This window comes from Pezoporus wallicus, unplaced genomic scaffold, assembly GCF_028554395.1.
Source record: "Pezoporus wallicus isolate ANWC-B61680 ecotype Strahan unplaced genomic scaffold, APGP_CSIRO_Pwel_v1 contig_8333, whole genome shotgun sequence".
NCBI classification, from domain to species: domain Eukaryota; kingdom Metazoa; phylum Chordata; class Aves; order Psittaciformes; family Psittacidae; genus Pezoporus; species Pezoporus wallicus.
The window spans coordinates 650,378-674,000 of record NW_026637037.1 but is presented as its reverse complement, the minus strand read 5'-3'; the positions used below and the strand labels follow the sequence as shown (position 1 = coordinate 674,000).

At 41.6% G+C, this 23,623-nt stretch overlaps 2 long non-coding RNA genes across 6 annotated transcripts in view; both read right to left on the bottom strand.

The window, feature by feature from the left end:
- The window catches only part of LOC130595737 (uncharacterized), a 29,033-nt gene extending 13,382 nt beyond the window's left edge, over positions 1 to 15,651 (bottom strand). For 2 of the 3 annotated variants that reach the window (XR_008971375.1, XR_008971377.1), the window contains exons 1-3: positions 11,141 to 12,095; positions 6,076 to 6,192; positions 4,631 to 4,734 (exon numbers count right to left, since the gene is read on the bottom strand). This is a non-coding gene — a long non-coding RNA (uncharacterized LOC130595737). Of the gene's footprint in view, positions 1 to 4,630; positions 4,735 to 6,075; positions 6,193 to 11,140; positions 12,096 to 14,969 lie in introns of those variants that run through there. The other variant, XR_008971376.1, reaches the window with a different exon arrangement.
- Positions 15,652 to 15,823: 172 nt separating this feature from the next.
- Positions 15,824 to 23,623, bottom strand: part of LOC130595735 (uncharacterized) — a 231,395-nt gene continuing 223,595 nt past the window's right edge. For 2 of the 3 annotated variants that reach the window (XR_008971373.1, XR_008971371.1), the window contains one exon: positions 15,824 to 18,456. This is a non-coding gene — a long non-coding RNA (uncharacterized LOC130595735). The remainder of the gene's footprint in view (positions 18,457 to 23,623) is intronic. The other variant, XR_008971372.1, reaches the window with a different exon arrangement.

The window sequence follows — 23,623 nt, the reverse complement described above, 5'->3', positions numbered from 1 at the left end:
TTCTAGAGTTGTATCAGTGATAAAGGGAAGAGCAGAGAAAAGGTGGGCCCTCTCCAGAAGGAAACAGCAGATGTGGTTACCTGGAACATGGAGAAGACTGAGGTACTCAATGATTTTTTTTGCCTCAGCCTTCACCAGCCTGTGGTCCAGCTACACTGCCCAAGTCACAGAAGGCAAAGAAGGGGCTGGGAGAATGAAGAACCACCTGCTGTAGGAGCAGATCAGGTTTGAGATCATCTAATGAATTGAAGGTACACAAGTCCATGGGACCTGATGAGGTGCATCTGCAGGAACTGAGGGAACTGGTGGAGAACATGGATAGGTCGCTGTCCATCATATCTGAGAAGCTGTGGCATTCTGGTCAAGTTCCCACTGACTGGAAAAAGGGAAACATAGCCCCCATTTTTAAAAAGGGAATAAAGGAAGACGTTAGGAAGGGGTTCTTTACCTTTGGTATGGTAAAGTGCTGGCACAGGTTGCCCAGAGAAGTTGTGGCTGCCCTATTCCTGGAAGTGTTCAAGGACAGGGCTTGGAGCAACCTGGTCTGGTGGAAGATGCCCCTGCCCATGGCAGGGGATTGGAACTGGATGAGCTTTAGGGTCCCTTCCAATGCAAACCATTCTAGGATTCTATGGTTCTATGATTTATGCATTGGGATTGACTTGGAGTAAACTAATTTATTGCCCTTTCCTCAGTAGCTTCAATACTGAAGGGACTAGCTCACATGGGAGCCATTCCCGTAAGAGTGGTGTAATAGGATCAAGCTTTGTCTTTTGCTCCTTCCCTATCCTCCACCACTTGTTCCTATCATCCCACTACAAAAAATTTACTTGCTCTGGTCTGAAAGGAGCCCTGCTATTTCTGATCTGCTGTCTACAACAACTTGGGGTGCTGAGGAAAACTGAATCCTTGTGGAAGAACAAAACTGTGTCCTTTATGGAAAAATGCTGTGACTTTTGATTGAAGGGCTGTGGATTCAGATGAATTTTCCTAGCAAAGGGGAATAACTCTAATCTAAATATAAAAAGGAGTCTGTCACGGTGTAGGGTTAGCTGTCAGGCTCGAGACTGGTCTTGATGAAGTATAGTGCCAACAAGCCAATAATGAGCTAAAGCCCATGGTGAAGTTGCAACAAGCTGGCTTGGCTAAGTCAAGTCCAAATGCTGGCACTGCTGCTGGAGGCAGGACAAGCATAGTTGAAAGGAGCAGGATGTCCATCTTGATTTGCAAATAGAGTATCACAGTTCATATGCCTTGTGTGTGGGTGTGTGGCAGTGTGTGCTAACGCACATGCCTTGCCTTGGCTTTAAATGGTCTCTGACTATAAAAGTTAATAGCTTTGATGCAGAATTCCTAAAAGGAAGTGTTTGTCAATTTTGCTATAAGTGCAGTCTTAATTCAGTGTGTCAGATAAGAGAAAATCATGTTGGCTTATATTTATGATTTATTGCTTCTATCTTAGCACTAGAGATATTTGGAGAGCAAACTAACTCTTCTGTTTGCATTTTGCTTTGCTTTGTTTTTTATCCATCTAAGCCTTGCCACGCAAATCTGTAACACTTATATACCACTGTCAGATCTGCTGGGGAACAGGTGGGGAGATGCACCTGGAATGCACTGGGGTGGTAGTTTTGATAAGTCACAGCTTATGTGACATACTGGGAGGGCAGAGATTTGAAGATTGGCAAGATGTGTAGACAGGTTCATGATGGACAGCTGAGTTCCATGCTACTGCACAGGTCAAGGAGAGACACGCTACCACACCCAGGGGAGCACTGATACCTGCTATTTCATGTGGTCCTTGGGCATATTTGGGATTCTTGACCTGATTTGGAAAAAGGATGCGCCTGAACCCTCAAGTGACTAACAGAACCACAGAAAAGCAAAGAAACTTGTTTTCAATAAGAAGAGACCAGGATGCAATCTGTTCCAAGGTAAAGAGGACCAGATCATCTCAGGAATTTGGGTGCTTGGTGCCTTTGCTCAGGATCCTGCTCAAGATGCCTTTGGTGATGATACAAGTGAGGAGGTGTCTCTTAAACCTACACATTGGCTACCAACTCTGCAGCGGTACCAAAACAAACAGAAGAATTGGATGTACTGTCTTGGTACTTGGCTGGTATACCATATGGTCATGACCACTTCTCAAGATTGTTACATGCATGGGGCCAAAGTGGGTAGAACACATGGTGATTTAGAAATGTTTCTGTTAGGCTCTTGCTTTTATAGTAGTGCTGTGCAATAGAGAGAAGGAACAGTGGAGATAACATTGGCTTCCTCCACGTGGGATGCTCTCTCCTCTTTCCTTTCAGTCTTGGTAAGCGCACAGCAAAGATTTTCCACTTCTGTTTCAAAGGGAACCTCCACCCACCCCCAAGTACCAGTAACTATTTCCTCTTGTCTTCACAAACTGTTACGGGCTCAAACACCCTCCTTGCTCTCTTTGGGGGAAGAGGCACTTAATAGAGGGAGCAGTAAAGCTACACTGATTCTTGGGACTAACAGTAAAGGTACCCAGTTAAAGGACTTCGCAGGGGACCTCAGAATCCTGCGTGTCTTTTCTCGCGATCAAAGCGATTGTGAGAAACTGGTTTTCAATTCATTTCTTTTTTGCATATGGGAAAGAGGATGGCTTTGTACAATGGCTGTTTCAAAATACTTCAAAAGGACTTGAATCAGTCCATGGCTGCACTATATACAAATTAAAATAATTGATTTTTGGCAGCCTTTTAGGAGATCTATAAATTAAAGGGATAGCATTTCTGATACATTTTGGGGGACTTTATTTTATGTTGACTTTCAGAGTGCCCTCCCTCCCAGAGCTGGAAGTCAGCCACCACACCAGAGAGACCCTCTCGCTTTCATTTGGTCTGCCCTCCTGTCACAGGAGTCACTGAGGCTCCTTCAGGAGTGCCTGTGGTCACAGTGGGTCCTGCACCCATGCTAGCTCTGCACCCTTCCCTTTCCTTTCTGTTTTGAGGACTTTACATCGAGAAATAGAAACTACCCCAAACCCAACCAGAATCACCAATCTGGGGAGTTACTTTCTCTCCTTTTTCCTCCATCAGTAGAAACCGATACCCTCACCAGTCTGTGTTGCACCTGGGCTGTCCCCATTCTGTGCACTGATGGCAATAGGTTCAGCTCTGTCTGTGATGACCTAAAAATAGCACTCAATTAACATTGCATTTCAAGAATTGGAAAATTTCCCAGAAGTCCATTCTTTTTTCCTTCTCTGTTTCATTACATTTTACAGTAATAATACACAAGCCTGTAGAAAACATGATGGGTAATGAAAAAATGTAATTAATATAAGCAGTGTAAAGCATTTTTTTTTTCCTCTGTTGTCCTTGCAGAAAATTACTGCTTTAAACTGAGCAGGATGTGAAAATGCATAAAGCAAACAGTAATATGCTGTGGTTTGTAAATATCTTATGCAAAATAGTTAAGTCAACTGCTGTTTATTTTTCTTACTTTGTGTCACAGGCTCTTACTTTCTTTTGTTCATTACTTTTTTCCAATTGTTTTCTTTTGGGGGATTGCTCTCTTTCATCTTAAGAAAGCCATTGGCTTAACTATATTTTTTCTGCTACAGCTAATTCGATCAAACATACAGGACAGGCTGTTCTGCCTCTTCTTACCATGTCCTCCTGTTTGCTGGCTCTGAAATGCAACATACACTGCAAAAGCGTAGTAAGCCAGGACCTCACTATACTGTGGATCTCCTCTAACTGTTTTGGGCTTAAAAAAAAGCAAAGCACCCTTTTATCCTACAAACAAACAAGTAATTATCCCAAATCCTGCAATAGCTTTACGACAAACTGTAGCATTCCTATTACTGTAGGATTCTGCAGCGTTTATAAGTCTGCCTAGTTGTAGTTCTGGAATGGGCTGTGAGCAATACACAGTCAACATTAACTAGCATGGCATGGTATATGCCAGCTCTCCTTGGGATATTTCTCTCTGGCTATCTGTAGAATTTGTAACACCCAGCGATATCTGAAGGTCACAGCAGAGTTTCTGAGCTGAAATACAAAACAGCATTCCAAACACATCTTCTGTGGCCAGACAAGAAACTGCTTATGGTTTATTTTCCCTCCCCCCTCTCCACAGCTGACATCCAGCATTAGTTATTGTTTATTTTTGTCTTGTTCCTGGTTCTAAAGGTTTCCCTTGTGGCTCTGGTTTATGTGAACTTTCAGATACCACTCGGGGCTTCTCTGCCCCATCCCCTCTGATGTAGCTGGTTCCCCTGTGAAGGTAGGCTTCCCCAGCTGAAGATCTGTGCGTCTCTCCTGTGGCATTCTGTGCAGCCATTTGGAGTCCCAGATGTAGGAAATGAAATAATCCACGCTCATACAGTCATGAAAGTGCCCATCTGGCACACAGGAACATCACGCATTGGAAGCACACAAGCGTGAGCTCACTTTTGTTATGGCATTTCATAAACAGAGATGCAGCGAGCCAGCAAGTAAGGTCCTTCGGATAATAACAATCATTTCCACCGCACATTGTGTTTAAAAAATAGGGAAAGAGAAAATCAAGACAAACTGTGAAGATCTGCTCTGAGGCTTCTGAGCAGAAATTTCTATTTACAAATGTTTTCTTCCCAGTGGCCTTCTGTACTTACACCTCTCTGGCTCTCCTCCCATCTCTATGTAGATGTAAGACAATGGTGACAGTTGAAATGTAGCCAGTTAACTCTTAGATAGCTCTGAAAGCTCTTCTCCCTCACTGTTCAGTTAAAGAAAGGAAATATTAGATCATACTTACAAAAGTGAGTTCTATAAAAACAAATTGCATGTTACTGCTTTCTTATCACTACATAAAACTCACAGAAACAGTCTAATAAATGACCTCACCACTCAATTTCGAAGTATACAAATTAAAGACAGCAACAGATAAGCCAAGAGAGATTTATGTACAGTGTGCGCGCCTCTATGTGTGTGTTTGCATGCCTCTATGAGGATATACCCATATGCTGTTGACATTCAACCTCTGGAATTATAATTAGGGGGAAAGGCAGATGTGTAAATTCATCTTGCTGGGCAGCACATATATGTTGCACTAGTCCCTGATTAATTCAGGACTTGAGCACTCTTTACTCCAAGACACAAGGTTTCTGCTGGGATATGCTGGCTAATAAAGGGCTGGAATACGAGGAAACAATGAACAGCCCAAAATGATGGACTAAGCTCAATACTAGTAAGTAAAAAGCAAGGTTATTTATATTATTTTAGCTTTGCAAAGTAATTGAAAAAAGATACCCTAGGCTTTTTGCTGGATGTTACTGCATGCTCTAAAGACATCTTGAGATGTATTAAACTTCACAAAACCCTCACCATTAGAGCTTCTGACAGTGCTGAATCTTCAGCTGGACTACTCCTCAAAGGGGTGAGATTTTTAAGGTCAGGAAAGAGCAGAGAGAGGTGTCAGGTCTCCTGAACCAATGCTGACAAACCATGCCAGTTCCAAAACTGGGGCCTGGGCTGCCCATGGGCTGGGGCATGCCACTCCATGGTTTATGAACATTATAAATTATGGACAATAGTAAAAGAGAACAGTCTCTGCATTTTACATGAGACATTTTTTTATTGTATTTGGCAAACAGTATATTTTAAATACTAAGTGCTAAGTTAGGAAAACAATGAGATGTTTGTAAATATGACAGACCATTACAATATACTGCTTCTCATTTGAAAAGTCATTTGTGCAAGAAATGATTATTGACCCATGATATGTAAATGATTGAAATGCAGAAATTAATATTTGGGTCAACTCATGTATTTTTCAACCATGAAATGAAAAGCTCAGTATTCCCATTCCAATTCATACATGAAAGCATTACAGCACTATTACTTGGCTATTGTATTAATTTATTATTGTCTTAGTTAATGACATACAGAATTATATCTCTACTTTCAAATGAGGAAAAGGTGTTACAGTAATGTTTCAGCCTGGGAACGCCCCTTATTCTGGACTCTCCTTGTACCTGTGACAATGAGCCAAATTCACGGCTGACAGAAGCAAATAAACAGCACTGCTTGCATTAAGGAGGTTTTGGCCCTAACATACCTTAAATGTTTCACAGGAAGGACTGGTTCCTGCATTGCAGCTCCTCTGTTCCCTCTGGGCTTGATTCTCATCTCCTTCATGCAAGTTTCACACTTGGAGTGTGATGCTTCTTAGTTACTGCAATTAATCCAGAAATATAAATCAGCACAGGATCAGCATATTTACTGCAGTGATGTAGTTTCTTTTAGTCTTTTATTCTAAGGGGTTTTGGTTCTAGACCTACAATACGGTTGCCTCTTGGATTATTATCCATTACATTTCAATTCCACTGGCTACCAGGCTTAGCTGGATTGAGTCTGATTTAAGGTCAAACATCCAAATAATTCATTAGTATCCTATAAATTGTGTGCTCCATCTTCATGGCTTTTTATGCAAAAGTAAACAATGCCTCAGTCTTTGTGCCACCGGGTACTCTATCACTTGATGGGTCTATCTCCTTAAGAGATGCATAATTTAAATACAAATAAATGTATGAGTGAAACCCATGTAGAATGATACTCATGATAGACAGAATAAATGGAGACGGGCAAAACAATTTAGATAATACCCAAAAGCAAAGCATCACAGCTAAATCAGGATTAACCCATGAAGCATGATGTGTTTCATGAAATGACTTTGGCGTAGTCTAAAAACTACAGTGACTCAAATGACTTAAGCAGGGCAGTATTGCATCAAGGTTGCTCCAGTGCTCATACCTGTTAGGTACAAATGGGGTCATGTCTATGAAAATGGATGAGATTTATTTTTCTTTTTTTCAGTTGAAATAATATATAATTATATTTGCATATATCTTATAGATAAAACAATAAAAACATTTTGTATAAAACAATTTTATATTTTAGATACAATTTAAATGGCTTTGAATGACAATAGGCCCAGCTATACATGGCTTGCCAGATAAGGAAGTCCCAGCATAAGCACGTTTGGGTGCTGAAGTAAAAATGTGGTACCCCAGCACTCCATAAAATTATGATGGAGATAAAGCAGAGGCAGTGGTGGTATTCAGTGATACAGCCACTGCCCTCATAGTGTGATTTAGAAACTACCCACTCTGGCCAGCTGCATGGGAGGGGTGACATCCTCTTGGTCCTGCCCAACTAATCATCCTCTGCTTTTCTTAGCTGCTGGTCCAAAAGGCAGACCCAGATGACTAATTCTGGCAATGGAGGCCCTATGTGTCAACAAGACCTCCCCTTGATAGAGGCATGATTTGGTTTTAATTTTTTTATGGCCCATTCATTTATTTGAGGGCTAATGGCTGCCATGAATCATAGTGTTAGGAGGGAGACGCACAACTCATACTAGCACCTTACAGAAGATGGCATGTCCACCAGGGATGGCAGGAGCAGGGGGTGCAGTTTCTTGACGCTTTGACCACATGGGAAGAGAAGGGTTGGCAGAACCTCCCCTCAAGGCCCAGTGCCTACCCCTTGCTCATTTGGAGGGTACCATCAGCTCAGAGCACAGCCAAGGTGTAAGCAGTGCTTGCAATGGGGTCACCTGAGAGTCTCAAACAAGGTAATGATTACTGTGACCCCAACCAAGCACAGCCTTTGTTTAACTTGACTGGTATGAGTAAGCTAATTGGCGTCATTGGGCCTGTATGCATGCTTAAAAGTTATGGCTGTGTTAAAAGGCTTTGGTGGGTCAGGGAATAATGGGTGTTTAGCACCTTGTTGGACACAACCCTGGGAGCAAGCCTTGCAGTGACCTTCTGCAAAGGGTGTGCTCTGAGGGCCTGATTTTGCTCAGCCTGTGGTTGCACTGCCCCATGCACTCCACAGCCACATAATGCTGGGGACTGTATAAATCATGAAACAACATGTTGTACCAGGGCAGCCAAAAACACCACCAAAATTAGCAGGAGCCAGGCCAGCTGACTCTATGAGAAGCTGAAGAGTTTCAAAATGGTTCTTAAATTTACCTCTAACCCTGAAACCAAAACTAATTGCAGAATGTAAAGCTCCCTCAGCATGTCAGGGAACTTGATGGGAATACCTCAGAAAAAAAAAACACAAACACTTTAGATAAAGCCCCCATTTTAATTGTATCAATTCTGCCAATTAATGATAATGGAAGAGCAGTCCAATTAGCTAAATAGCTAATAGTTTTATCAAGCAGAGGCTGGCAATTTAAAGCAAACAAATTCTTTCTAATTTTATCCCCTTGCACACCAAGATGTTTAAAGGATAATGGGGGATCCAATAAAGGATATTGCTCAAATAAAGCTACATTTAAATCGCCTAATGGCTTTAAGAGTTTTACCCCAATTAGCAAAGAAGAAACTTGAACATTCAGTGACTTTCTGCATAATATCTAAAAATCTTCATTAAAAATATAACATATTCTCCAACTAAGGGCAGAATGAAAAACATCACTGACTTTTCTCTTAAAAACACTGATTTCTCCCAAAACAAAGGTCTCTCTGTAACAGCAAAAGTATCAAGATAAAAAGGACTCTCCTGTCTAAGCCCAGTATATAAATCATCTTCAAACTATGGTCATTAGTTTTAATATAACTGTGGATTTGAATAAAGGAGATTGACCTATCTAACATATTTAAGACCAAATCCTACTGTTACCTAAATCTGAAATAAGTTAAGACTATTGAAGAGAATCAAAAGCCTTTTCAAAATCAATAGCCAGAACAAATTTCTCATGATCACAATTTTGAGGATAAAAAATCCATTAAAGTGATGTCTTTGATTGCTATTAATGAAGCAATCTGGAATAAATCCAGAGTGATCCATATGGATAATCGAATCTCTCATTTTCTCACATTTTACAGGGCTCAGATTTGGGGCCTCAATGGTATGACAGTGCTGGGCAAAAGGCTCCTTTTTCCCTTTGACACTGGGCTGCCCAGCCTGGGCAGCTGATGACACAGTCTCTAAAGGGAGTTAGAGGAGGAATGCACTCGATGTTCAGAGAAGGAAGAGCTCAAATAAATCAGCCTCCAGCCTCCACCACAAATCCCCAAATACTTTTCTTTCAGTGCAGGTCTTGTGGAGGTTACTGTGGGCTGCAAAACCCACCAAAGTGCTGCTACTTAACTGGCACAAACCTCCCTCTCTGGGGTGCCCCTGCATTGCCCTGAGGTGCTTGGCATGCTCACTGCCCTGCCAGGCTCAAGCAGAGGCAGAGCTGTCACCTATGGGGCAGAACTGGCCTCCAGGAGAACCCCAGGTAAAACCCCTGACAGGAACTGAACTGATTTTTCAGAGGAGGTAGCTGTTAAGATCCTGTTTTCCCACTTAAACAGTAAGAGATTGAGGCTTCTCTCTTACTGTTTTGAGATAATGTCATGAACCAGGAGGCAATGTGCTTCTTCAGTCCTGGAGCTGCGGCCAGGTCAACTCATTCTGGGGTGGGATGTGTGGTGGCCCTATTCCTCCCTGTGCCCCACCAATGCCACACCAGGAGCTTTACTGTTTTCCTTCTCTGCCATATTCTTTTTAGACAGGAGATTACAGCATCTCACCCCTCAGCACCAATTTTATGGCCTCCAGATACATCCTAACCAGTCTCTTCCTTCACCAGCAGTCCCACTGCTCCCTGTATGCCTTGCTGCAGCCAGGCCACCTCCATAGAATCATAGAATAGCTAGGGTTGGAAAGGACCTTAAAATCATCTAGTTCCCCCTGTCATGAGCCTGCCTTCCTCCCTCCTTTTGCCCAGGCATCTCCTCTTCTCCCACCTCGCTGTCACCTTCCTTGGAGTGTAAGTTTCTCCTTGCAAAGCTGACCACATCTATTCTGGTTCCCTTGGAATGCCTGAAAAATATGCCTCTCATCCTAGCAACAGAACTTGAAAACTGCATCAGAAAACCATTAGTGCTAGAAACGAATCCACAGTTTCCATTTGTGACTTTGCTTTTTTCGCTGCCTGTAACATCTCTCTAGGGTAGGTGCCCACCTCCTTCACCCTCCCCTAAAGACAGAGTTGCCTGTGGTCTGGAAACTGTCACATCCTGCAAAACACTCCTGGCCCCATGTCACAAGGCCAGGACATGGCCCCCAGTTTCTGAGCAATGCTGTTTCAGTCAGAATTCAATAAAGTACTTGTATTATATGAACCTGGTAGGAATCAATTTTTATTTGAAACCAAATTTTAGGTTTCAAGCAAGAACAAAAAGTCAGACAGCAGAAGTCAGACAGGAGGTCAATGCGCTTTGCACGGGCACCACACCAGGTTAGAATGACTCTGAACTTTCACCTTTATGATCACCCTAAATTATCTTTGAGCCAAATTTGATTTCACAGGTGCAGCAGCTCCTTTTCCTCCTAATCTGACTGCACACCGAAGGCAAAAGCTGAGGGGTTTGGTCGGTTTACATACATTTTTATCCAAAGCAGATTCAGGAAGGTGTTTAAAAGGCTGATCTATATGTAAAGAATATGCTACTAACAGAACCATATGCCTCTCCAACAGCTGAAATTATATGTAAAAGCTTTCACTCCAACTTCACAACCAACTTATAGTATCCCAGTGCTCCCGCCCTGCAACACTTTCACACATATAGTTGCCAGTAAAACCTATGCAACTCCGAGCTGGCTTCTGCTACAAGCGCTGCTTCTATCATCAGCCAACTCAATGGATCCATGTCTCAGAGGTGCCTCTTTCCAGAAGGGTATCCTTGGTGACCAGGGTCAATATAAACTGCTACTTTTCCATATGACAGTGCAATTAGGACAGAAGCTGTCTCTACCCTTACCAAAACCTATGTAAATATAAAAAACGAAGACCAAGCACACTAGGATGAACAAAAAAACAACTGTCCCAACACTATTAATTACCAGTAGTGAATGTTAAGAAGTGGAAGTATAAGAACAAAGGTCAAAGGCTGCAGTTTCACTGCTGTAATGTACCCTCCCAGCAATCTGTGTGTCTTAAGCAATCTTGTCCAGACCTGTTGGTAGCTGGTGGGGTTTCTAAAATCTTCAAGCTAGACTGGAGGCCAGTTGTTAACAATTCCCGAGAATGCATAGAGATTGCTGCTGTCATTATAGAGTACAAAGAAACTTCTTCCTACTTTTCAGAGGTCTGAAATGATCCTTGCACTCACCTAAATGGATCACGTTTGTTCTTTGCCCACAGCACTGAACAGCTTTCGTCAAATCCTTTAATGGGCTTGAATCTGAGAGGTAAAAGCAACTGCTTTACCATGAGCTTTCTGGAACTTGTGCAAACACAGTAGATCTGAAAACACCTATGAAATGGTAAGAGGATTGTTAGGTAAATTAGGAGAATTCAAGGAACCTGAACCAGCTTTAGCAACATTAACATTCTCTGCTGGTGATGAGAGAGTGTAAGTATTCACTATCAACATCTTCCCCTGCAGATGGGTGTTTCTAAGAGCAAAAGTGCTCAGCCTTGGCATTTGTAGGATGGTTTGGAGAATGTAGAGCAGGTTCCAGGAAGCTTGCCAGTTCCAGTACAGCCCAGCCAGGTGACAATCTACAATGACCACAGAGCAGCTCCAACATAAACTAGACATCTCAGCTAATGTTAAGGAGTATCCTTAGATAATTATTTGGCTGATTCAGTAAAGAAACTTGTCCTGGAAAGTGAAGTGTTTTCACGTGTAGGCCAGTGCCTAAGATGGAAGGAGCAGGGAATAGTGGACAGGTATAGAAGCATTCGAAGTGGAGGCGATTCAGCCTGCTGAGCTTGCCTGTCATGGCCCTGATGTAGAAGAACTCTTCCACCATGAAGTAAACTTATCAAGAGAATTTCTTTGCAGCCAACCAGGGTAAAAGAAGGGATAGATGAAGTTTTCTTCCCAATGTTATTAAGAGTCTCTACTGATAACACTAATGGGCAACACAGCAGATCACAGTCACAGCATTTCCTTTAAGCACCTCTGTCACTAGTAAGCTCAGGGACACAGACTGAAAAATACAAATGCAGTTATGAATTCCATTAGGATTTCTGAAACCAAAGGAAAATTACCACCAGAGGAAAATGAATTCTGCTCCTAGTTACCATGATGCAATTCTAGGAAAGCTGACAAGAGTGCTACTAACTCAAGCTCTTCACTTGTGCTTCTGGTGTGGCGGTGGAGCTCACTCAAGAGCTTTGAGGGCTCTGTGGGCTGGGGGGAGGACAATTTATTTTTCAAGTTCTTCAAGTATTCGGGCACAATGACGAGAAAGAAGAAACATTTCAGTGAATGAGGAGTTTTTTGCTTCTATAGTGTTTTCCTTGAGAAGTGGGTCTTTGAATGAGGATGACAATGGAAGAGATGAAGAATGAAGCAGAGACCACTTCTATGGTTTCCATGCCTCTCTATGCTGTTATGTACCCTGTCTTTAATGAGCTAGAAGGAGTAAATCTATCTGCAGCTCAGACACTGAGAGCAGCTTTTATTAAGGCTGAAAAAGAAAATCCAGGTCTTACACAAGACATCATTATGAAAATCTTGGAGAAAAAAAGTGTGGATGTGAACTTCACAGAGTCTCTTCTGCGTATAGCAGCTGATGATGTAGAAGAGTATATGACTGAAAGACCAGAAACAGAATTCCAAGATCTTAATGAAAAGGCACAAGCACTTAAACAGATTCTTAGTCAGATTCCTGATGAGATCAATTTTTTTTTTTTAGATTGGATATAAGGAGGAAATTCTTTCCTGTTAGGGTGGTGAGGCACTGGAATAGGTTGCCCAGGGAGGTTGTGAATGCTCCATCCCTGGCAGTGTTCAAGAACAGGTTGGACGAGGCCTTGGGTGATATGATTTAGCGTAAGGTGTCCCTGCCCATGGCAGGGGGGTTGGAACTAGAGGATCTTAAGGTCCTTTCCAACCCTAACTATTCTATGATTCTAAGTATGGGAAGAACCTGTTCTCAGCTCCTGGAATGCATGCTAGGCTGTGCTGAACAGATGTAACTATCTCACTACACTGAATAAGAGCGAGAGAGAGAGAGAGTGAGAGCGAGCTTTTATGATGTTCTACCCATTAAAAAGAAACCCATATATACAGCTTATTGTTATAAATAAACATGTTACCTGAAAACAGTCGCATACATTCATTTGCATAGAATTTGGTATACATCTGTGCTCTTCAGTAGTTTATTCCAAACCCTAAGTATTTTATATAATTAATGTCAATACGCTTGGCTTACATGTTATAAAAGAAAAGCATTTCTAATTAGCCTTTTTGGTGTGTAAAACTTCAGTATTTCTCCCTAGTGTTTTCTAAATCAGGTTACCTTTTTTCTACACTCCTGCACAGAGAGAGTGTGTGAGGCTTATGCACCACTTAAGTCTTAGTCTGAAGATAGCTGAAATTGCATTTGCACGATAACTGGGCCTTGAGCTCGCCCTCAACATGGGGTGAGGTTCCCCTACTATGAGCAATGTCAGAAGTCCATGCTATAAACTTGCCTTGTGACAAGTGAAACATTCCAATTTCCTGTTAAATTCAACTAACACTTTTCATATTGCCATTTATTACAGTGACACAATACAATCTACTTTTCAATCAAAGCAAAACCTACTTGCCTTCACTGAACCTCTGGATAGTCTTTGGGAGGCACAAAACCATCAAAGCAGTGACATTCAGAGGCTTATCACAACACACCAGGGACACAAGTAAATCTCAAGCAGTAAAACAGCTCCAACCGTGGTGAGCTGCCTGGATGTAGCAATAAAGAAGGTCAAGGTGAGCACTTTGTTGTACCAATCGGCCCTGCAGAAAAGCCAGATAAATTGGCAAGTTTTTGCCAAGCCAAAGGATAGGTCCTATCAGCAGTAACAGTGGAAAGTTGAGCATTCAGACTTCCATTTCTTACCACTTACCCCTCTTTTCCTTGGAAGAAACTCAGCACTCAATTTACACTTAAGTAAAACCATGGTACAAGACTGACCAGATGCCTGTTGAAAGCAACAGCAATATTTTCCTTTTACTTTGGGTCTTGGATTAAGCTCTAAATGAGATCAGAGCTAGATCTGATTTGTGGAGGCATACAGGAAGAAGAAATTGTGCTTCTCTATTAAACTGGACAAGCGAAGTGCTTTATTGAGTGCTGAAATAAGATGTGAGATTTCATGACAAGCTCAGGTTGTTTTTGTTTCCCATGCAGCTCTCATTTAACACAAAGAAGCTTATTTTCCATGTCATGGGGCCCTTGATCCTGCTCAATAAATACAGTATCTTCCCTGGAAGCATGAAGGCCCTGCTTTATAGGCTTGGCAATAGAGTATACATCAGCCTTGCTGGTTAATTCAAACAAGAATAGCAAATTCCTAAAACTTTGGCCAAATTACCATCTTTCTGGCTGCTTCAATGAGCTAATATTGTTGTGGAAACCTGGAAGCAGTCATCAAGTCTTTGATGATTTATTTAGTAGGAGTCATCTAGTAGCTAATTGTCCGCAGTTTCTAACCTCATTTCTGAGCACTGCTGATTCTTCCTTCAGCATTTGCAGTTTTCTCCTTAAGCTTTCTTACATCTCTGTATGTAACATTTCCAGACAGGAGTTCAACTTTATCACAAATATGTTTATTAACTTGCCAAACCACATCCAAGATCTTCAGACTCAAAAGTCAAAGATAAAATCATCCTCAGAGGGCACCTCACCCTTCTCCACCCAGGCACATGAAAAAAACCCAGCTTTAGGCTCTAACATTTTACATTTATAATGAGTCACAGCCTAGGTTTATTGGTTTTCGGTTTTTGTTTGGTGTTGGAATTTTTACCTTTCCATTCTTCTCCTGGATTTTTCACCTTGGATCCATACCAAAAGAGAGAAAATACTGGTGAGCCATGTAAAAGAACGATCCACCTTTTTTGTCTGTACTGCAAATCTTACCATGGCTGTAGGGCTGGCCCCAGTGAAGGTCTTCGCAGAGATTTAGAGTTAACTAAAATGCTCAAGACATTTGATAGCTGTAACCTAGATGTTCCTGGGTAAGTTCAAAGAAGAATCGGATTCACTCTTGCGGCTCTGTTTCCACCAGGTTTAAGGATGGTCCTGATGCCTGTTAAGTGGTAAAAATGTAACAGTTCTGGTTAATCTCATGTGATTCTTCACGAGACAGAAAGTTCTTCCTGTTAATTTTCTGCATTCAGTTTTTCTGATGCATGACTCTGCAATTGTCACATGTCTGTTTTGGGGTGGCTTCTTGCCACGAATGGATGAAGGGCTCTTTATGCCTGGTTTCTGACTCCTATTTGTATGTTCATGAAGAAGCCTGGGTCCCTTGGGAGACAGATGACTCTCTATTTGGGCAACATTATCCCCACCAACTACTATGATCTGAGCCTGTGGGAAGATACTTTTTAAAGAAAAAGTTTGATTTTGCTAATGTAGCCATTGTTTAAATGTCAAATACAATTAGAGTACCCACCCAGAGTGCATGTTGCGTAATTTCATAATACTCCGTCTAGATGAGTGTTGGCTTTCTACCTGCATGCTTCACCGCACCCAAGAATGCTGGTATTACACAATTACACACATCCTGTTGACTAATTACATAATAATTAGTGGTTTTAATATTCAAAGATGCACTCACATCGGTGATGCAAGATTTTATGTCACTGCAAACTGAATCCAAAACATAACAAATATACGAACAATGCTGTTCATACAGCTTACTAAGCACGGACTTAACTTCCAGCAGACAGCACAGAGTACTTCACACATTTTACACACATTTGGCAGAGCCTCTCTCCCCCACAGTTACTCTGGGTTCCACCTGCTTTATAAAGCTGTTCAAGTAATTCTGTATTCAAGTTAGAATTTCTGCCTACTTCTGAGTTATGATCGCTTATCATGACTAGAGTTAATATTTGGCGGAAAAAGCACTGTGACATGCCTGAGGAAGGAAGATTGCTCCTCACAATGGCAATTCTGGAAGGAATCTGGAATATGCAATTTAAAGTGAGCAATTACCTAAAAAAATATCCCAAATACTGGTGTTTCAAAGTGTACTGATGAGCCTAAGCCCCTTGGATTTGGAACAGATTTTCCACAAGTTCAGTTGGAGTGTCTTGATCGTGATCTGGGCTCTTGGTTCTCACAATAGACATGAGAGGCCAGATGCAAAGTCTTGCTCACCATTTGGATGTGGAGTCTTTAAGATCACACACTTCTTGTTGCAACCATGTCTTACTTCTAAACTTGTTCATTTGAATTTAGTCACAATCCACAGAAGGTGGCACAGAGGCCAAGCCCTGAATCTTGCCCAGGGCATAGTTTTATGCTGCTGCGTACCAAGTGGATCATACATGATGCTTCAATAGTGTTTCTGACCTGCTACTGTTAGTTTCTCTGGAATCCCCAGCTGTGCGTATAGCCCTTTACGATGGAAAAGATGGACTGTGTCCTCACCTCCAGCCATGTGTTTGCTGGGCAACAGTAAAGAGCAACAAACATTTTGCACATAACTTCATTGCTTTGTTTTCTTCTTCATGAATTTGATTTTTAACTTTTCAGGCACTGTGGCAGCAAATGATTTTTCAAGGCCATAAAGGAAGAACAAATCACTGCCCAGGAGTTTCTTACTGCACTGTTTCTCTTTTCATGGCACAAGAGGTTATAGTGCAAGACCACCTTTTTCACTGAAGGGTAACTTTCTGCTGCCCTGATAAATTAAAAATTGGCATTTCAATCTAAACATTTGCCCCTGACAGGTTCTTAGTGAACCAATACCTCTATGAAAGCAAATCCAGGCTGTTTGGAAGGAGCAGGATGCGAGACTGCTGAAGTAAACATTACTGTTCAGGTTCAGGGACACATGCAAGGTAGCTTCACAACTCCCCAAAACCTCAGCAATCCCCTTTTCCTACCCCAAACACCAGCAGTAAAGTCAGCACAGTAGTGCACTTCTCTGCATCAGGAAGACACTTAAAGAGAGGCCAGGGTTTTGAATTTGCAATGGGGGTTTCTGTTACTTCTAAGGGCTCTTATTTTCACTGCTTTCTTACCTGGTGTGCTTCTCCCATGACTGGCAGAGAAGCAATTTCTGAGGGACAGGGGATCCATCCTTGTGGGTATACCTTGTGTGCACACAGCAACCTGATTTCACATTGAGGACCAGTGTTTCTTCTGAAAGCAGGTGCTTGAGAAGCTGTTCTTCAAACATGAAGCTCCAGTTGACATGATAAATCCCTCTTTTCCCTTCTTTCCTAAAGGAAAACAAAGCCACAATGAACTTGGGCACTTTGCTATGTCCCCCCAGCAGAAATGTTATGGCTCATTTGCATATATGATGAACAGTATTTCATTACTGAAAATAATCTGTACCAAAAAACTGCACCTGGCCAACAGCACAGGAGCAGCTTGCATCCTGATGTGATTTTAAATGGCTGAGATATTAAACCACTGAAAAACGGGGTTTATAATGGAAATACTGACAGACTATTAACTATAGCGGTGCTGCTCTAATAAATGAAATAGCCTGTCATAATCTCTAATTCATAAATATGCAAATACAAGGCAGAGGATTTGCTCCAAAGGATGTCTCTATAATTTTAACTGACCTTTACTGATACTAAATGAGCCTGTTGCTTCTGGTTTTGAGCATTAAACAGAAAGTACAAGGAATTCTGCCTCTGCATTCAAGGCCCACTCCAGCTCCCATAAGCACCCACGGCAAAACCCTCTCTCTCTTCCATAGAAAAACTCTGGTCCCAGAACCCCCCAAATGTGAGATGCCTGGCATTAAACTGAACTCTAGACTGTACTTGATTTCATTCTGTTCTCATCTGTGTTAATTATTATTACATTAATTCTTCTGTTTGGGAGAAATTAAGCACACATTTGCCCCATGTGTCAAAGAGCCTGACCTGCCAAAAAGCACTCACTTGTTCAGTGATAAACAGACCATCAACACACTGATATAAAAGTTGAATTTCAGCCAGTTTCCTGTTCTGGACCAAATGGAGGTAAATCCACCGACTTAATATTTAATAACCTAAATGTAATTTCTTTTTTGTGCCTCATATTGCACAGTAAAGAACTGGATGGCTAGCAGTTTTGCAGATTCCCAACCCCTAATTATTTTAAGCTATTCATCCTGGTATCTGTCCATTGATGCTCAGCCAAATTGCCAGCAGGGGAGAGATCTGTCCAATCCAGGAGCTAAATGAGTCACTGAGAGTCAATCTGTTTTTTCCCCTTGCTGCTGGGATTTCCTTGGGTCCTGGCCTCTCTCTGCTCCAATCACACACACACAGCTCCAGGCGTGGGTCCTCTTTGGCTTCAGCTGCCTCCTGTCTCCCCATGTCTGCTCTGCTCATCACAGCTGTTGATGGGTTTTCTCTGGCTGGCCACAGAAGACCAATACTTCCATCACACTGCTCCTACAGCTCTTGCTCTGAAGGAAAATGAAGACATCTTGGCCTTGTTGAATTTGCTGCTGAAGTAATACGTCAGGTATCTAGATGGGAAGCAAACCACATGAATAAAATGTGTCATCTGGGTTAGATACTAATTTATTTGCCTTAAGTTCTCTGGGAACAATATTTGCACTTTTTCCAGAGAACTCGTCTAAGTTCCATAGAAACCAAATACTAGTTTGACTTCTGCAGCATGGAAAACAAATATGAAACAGAGAAAAAATAGACTCATCAGAAATATTAGCTTCTCAGTATTAAAATGTCTGACAATGCCACAAATACAATCTATAAACAGGAACATTTAGAGCCTAACTATTCACTAAAAAGCAAATTCCTTGCTTCTTCCCTTTTAGGGTCAGGATTCAATTACACAAAAATATGCAGACTTAAGGACTACATGTAAGATTAAGATAACTGGTATTTCATGGTAAATGATTAAATTAGCTGACACAGTTTTATCCTGAACTTTGCCATTAAAAGTGACATTTTTGTGCCACGCACACTGTAGGCTGCTGGTAATCTAAACTGCCTTTCTTCTTTCAAAGACTTTAAATAGCTGAAGAACTCTTGTTCTTTACTCTATTTGCAAATGTGTGGAGAATATATCCACATCGTAACAAGAGGAACTAAGCACAGGGCTTTTTTTCCCCCTCTTTTTCCCTGTTATACAAATACCTTAAGAAAACAGCATGGAAATTCCAAGTGCCCAGATTCAGCTCTGCAACATGCCCTGTAATCAAGTCATTTATGTGACCCCATAGAGATGAGACATGCTGTCCTCCTCATGGTGAGTAAAAACAGAGAAATGACAGAGGCCTTTCACTAAAAGTTTAATTATTCCTAGTATACAATTGTAAACCACTCTATGTTTTATTCCTCTTTGCTTTCAGGCTTGCTTTTTTATGATGGAAGGGAGTTATGGGAATAATTTTGACAGAGAACAGAATGAGGACTGGAGGGCTGAAATGTCAGAGCTGGTGGTTGTAGTCACTACCTTTCAGTTAAGCTAGCTGGGAAGGATCAACTCAGCTCCTCTGTGAAGCTCCTCGTCCTTCAAAGCAAAGTGCTGCACGTCACTGCACAGAGCAAGGCAAGGCCTGTCTGATGAGACACCCGAACTATGAGAGAAGCTTATCTTCTAAGTACTGCACTAAAAGACCACCAGAGCTGGGTGGGAAGAAAAGCCATAGAAGCACTGCAGGAATGAAGAAAGGTGGCATGACACGCAGGCAGTGCATCCCTGGGAGAGGCCACGGAATAGACTCTGGCTGGAAAAGGTCACACAGGCAATGGGAGATAAAATTCTTCAATTCTTCTTGTGGTTTGACTTGTGCTGTGGTCAGAAAAATGGATCTTTGTCCATAAAGTTCAAAAGAAGTAGCTCTAACAATACAAAAACACATGGACCACAATACTGGTCCAGAACAGTGGTCCAGCATGTCCAGTCTTTCCTTATGCAAGATTTCTCATTTGAAAATGATGCAATAGAAATTACAATTATTATAATAGAATAATCTATGTGAATCACAGAATGGTTGGGACACTTAATTCTCCACTCTCAGGCTCTGAAAGCTGGAGCTTCATGAAGAAGTCATGCATGCATTATATCATACTTCTTTCTGGGCAATGGCTCAAAGGTAAAAAAAGTCTCCAAACACTGACTACACAATTTGGAGGGGTAAAGATAAGTCTCTATACTTCAGCTTTTAGTAACCAAGGGCTCTGCTGAAACAGGAAGCTCTACAGACACCAAAGAAATTGGGCGTTTATTCCAGCAGAGAATTTGACCCTTTATTCTTAGTGCAGACTTATCAGAGGTGTGCGCATAACAGGAATGCTATGGCAAAGTTTCTGGATTCCTTGTTAACCATAAAGAGTTGAGCAAGACTTTGGACTCTTTCTCACATCTTGGATCTTCTATCAGTTCTAATAAAGAAGAAGAAACACAGCTTTTCTCACAGCACCTTCCCCATGAGTTAAAGACTGCAGTTATACCATATTCACACAGTCACACCACTATCATAAAAGGATGCCTTTCAGTGGAAAGAGTTTCATTGTTCAAGAACTTGTGCAAATGCTGAACAATGAAACTCAATCTGATTATCAGAAAATCAAACCTGACCACCTCACAAACTGTGTTATTCAATTAAAACTTCTCAGCTCTCCTACATCATTTCTTGGCTTTTACACATTGTGCAAAAGACAGAGCTACTTTTATATCTCTTTGTACATTTTAAACTTTGAAAACCTTTCAGAGCAGAGGTTATATGAATCATAGCTTTTCCAATTCCAAAATGTTTCACTGATCATTCATTATTAACTGAGTAAAATGAAGATAGCTGTGATAAATTTTGATCTCTCTCAAAGTAGCAGAAAGGATATGAAAACATCTTGCTCATAGTACTAACTTTTAGATGACATATGAGGGTACAACCCCGTTTTTTTTCCACTGTCACATACAACAAGGCTCTTAATAACCCAATCACTTGTTATTACATTATTCCCCTTCCTAGGAACTATTTCAGCCCGGTCTGCCATTTAGCAGAAATGGATTCAAACAACATAACCATGATAGGACTGGTTGCTGGTGACAGGAAGCCTGTCCATGTCAGAGATTAGGAGCCTAACTAATGTCTAGGGTTTTTCCTAGTTCATGTATGTTCTCTAAACATACATACATACATGTCTTGATTTGAATGCTTTGGGAAGAGAATAAGAAGTCTGTGACTGCTCTTAGATCTGGGAGTGATGTTTTCCAACACATCTCAGTAACTGGTGCTCTTTTACTAAATATACTGCAGTATTTAGTGTACTAACTGTACACAAAACCTGAAAATACCAGGAGAAAACAGTCCTTTTCAGGCAGCTCAACACAGGAACGAAACACAACCCAGAGAGGAACCATACTAACCCAGGAATAAAGATGGAACTGGCTCATTTCAGTGAGTCAAGATCCTGGATACATCTTGCTCCTCGTCCTTCGGCTGTCCAGAGAGATGGACTACACTGAAGTTAGAGGGGCTGTTTGAGATGCACTCCACAACTATTTGTTGTGAAAAGCCATTATACTATTTTACTCATTTAAACTGCTTTCAGTCTCACCGTAGTCCCTCCCAGCTTGGCTTCTCCAGGGTCAGGCCTATGTGTAAGGGAAGCAGATGGGGACAGGAGCTGTGCAAAGCTGGTCATGGGCTTAAGAAAGGCTTGATTCTGTACCAATAAAATCAAGGGGAGTATGGCTCCTGTTTGCAATGGGAGGTGGATCAACGCTTTACGCCAGCTGTTCCCTGCTGGGTAGGGATAATCCCTTTGAAACAAAATATTTAACTTGTTCTCACTCTGTTGTTGTAAGAAGGCTTCCCATGATAATGCTTTCATGAGAATCAATAGGTGTGTCCCATTTTTGCTTCCAAATACCCCTGTTCCTGTAGGATGTACTTGCTCATCCTAAATTTAACACAAAAACTCCCAACAAACCCAAACAAAAAGGGTTTCCCAAAGAGAGGATTCTGCTATTAACCATGTGGGTTTACAGAAAACACCACAGCAATGAGTTACAGGGTGGATCATCTGCTCATTCTGCTGGCCATGACAGGACCTCTTGCCGTTTCCTCAGCAAGAAGATGCAATAAAGGGGCAGGTTTATTCAAACAGCTATAACTGAGGTGGGATCCCATGGTCAGAAATAAAAAGCTGAGGTCTCAGCAGGCAAATAAGATGATAGAAAACATAACTTGTCAACAGTCATGAAGGGAGTAATGAAGAACAGAGCGTGGGAACAGCATTAGAAAGACAGGAGCTATGGGAGGACAGGATTAACAGTAAGATATGTGTCCTGCAGTCTGGATCCAAGCATAGCATTTAGTCTCACTTGCTGTTCCTGTGTTTTGGTTTTATGTTTTGTAGGGTAAATGAGGTTCTGAAAGATAGCTGAAGCTGCCCAGGATGCTCTACAGGTCAGCAGCACACTGTGGCTACTTCTAGTCCCTGCAAGTTAGGTTCAAAACCAGTCAAGTTCAAAACCAGTGTGAAAATTGGGCCCGTTTACAGCAGCTTTCAGTCCAGTTCACTCCCTCTTGCCCCTCTGGCTGAGCTCCATTTGGCTAACAGACCTGGAACATAAAGTCTGCTCAGTTTTATAAAGCTATTATTTAATTTAAAAAGTCTCTTCCATTGCATTCTAATGAGATTTCCATAAAATACTGAGTCCTTCACATCCTCTTGGGAAATTCTGTTTACTCCATAAACAAGGATACTTTTGAAAAGCTCTAGAAGACTTCAAGGGAGGAAACTTCCAGAGACGTTGCTGCTTGGTCTAGCAGCCGGGAAGTGAGCTTTCTATAGAGTTACATCCCCCAGAAGCAGGAACGTATGGAATCGTTTGAGCTTAAGAGGCTGTGTCATCTTTATAGAAGGGAAGGAGAGACTGAGAGATGCAGTGACAGAGCCGGGAGCTGCATCTGGCTGGCTGTTCCACGGAGCATTCTCCTTATAGATTTTTATGGTTCTTTTAGCCCTAATATTAAACATTTGACCTTTTTGTCAAACACTATTTTGGATTTTTAGGTTGGATGATTAGTTACTAAACATACCATCTGTAGTAAACAGGAAACTGTAGTCTGATGCTTCAGTTTCAGACCTTTCAGGTATTGCTCCCTTGGCATTTCACATTAGAATGCTGAGTTCTCCTATAAGTCACTTGGTAAGCAAGAAGTGCACAGCATTTTCACACAAGGCACAGGGATTCCTGAGGTAGCACTACTGAGAACAGGGATTTCTCCTTTCCCTTGCCCTGCTAAACTGGTAGCTTTAAGGAGAATGCTGTAAGCATTATAAAGCCAAGTGTAAGCAGGAGCCAGCTCCTGCCAAACAATACAACTTAGTTTACTGCCTACAAATAAGTGCATTTACCTTTTAAAGTTCTGTAAAGCAGCATTTTGCAAATGACTGCCCTGTGCCTCTGTCCCCAGTGAACTCTTCCATTCATACTTTCCCCTCCTTTCCCCTGTAAGCAGAGTACAGTGTTGGAAGCAGAATTAATCATTTGCTTTTCCACTTCTCCCTCCCAGCACCTCTGTACCCCCGTTTAGGAAACAAATGCTGTAAACCTAACCCCTCCCTCCCATAAATCCCACCTCAAATATTTGGATTTAAAGGTATGTCGTTACAGACAGCATGACCCTGAACTTGTGAATATTTCTAATAGTT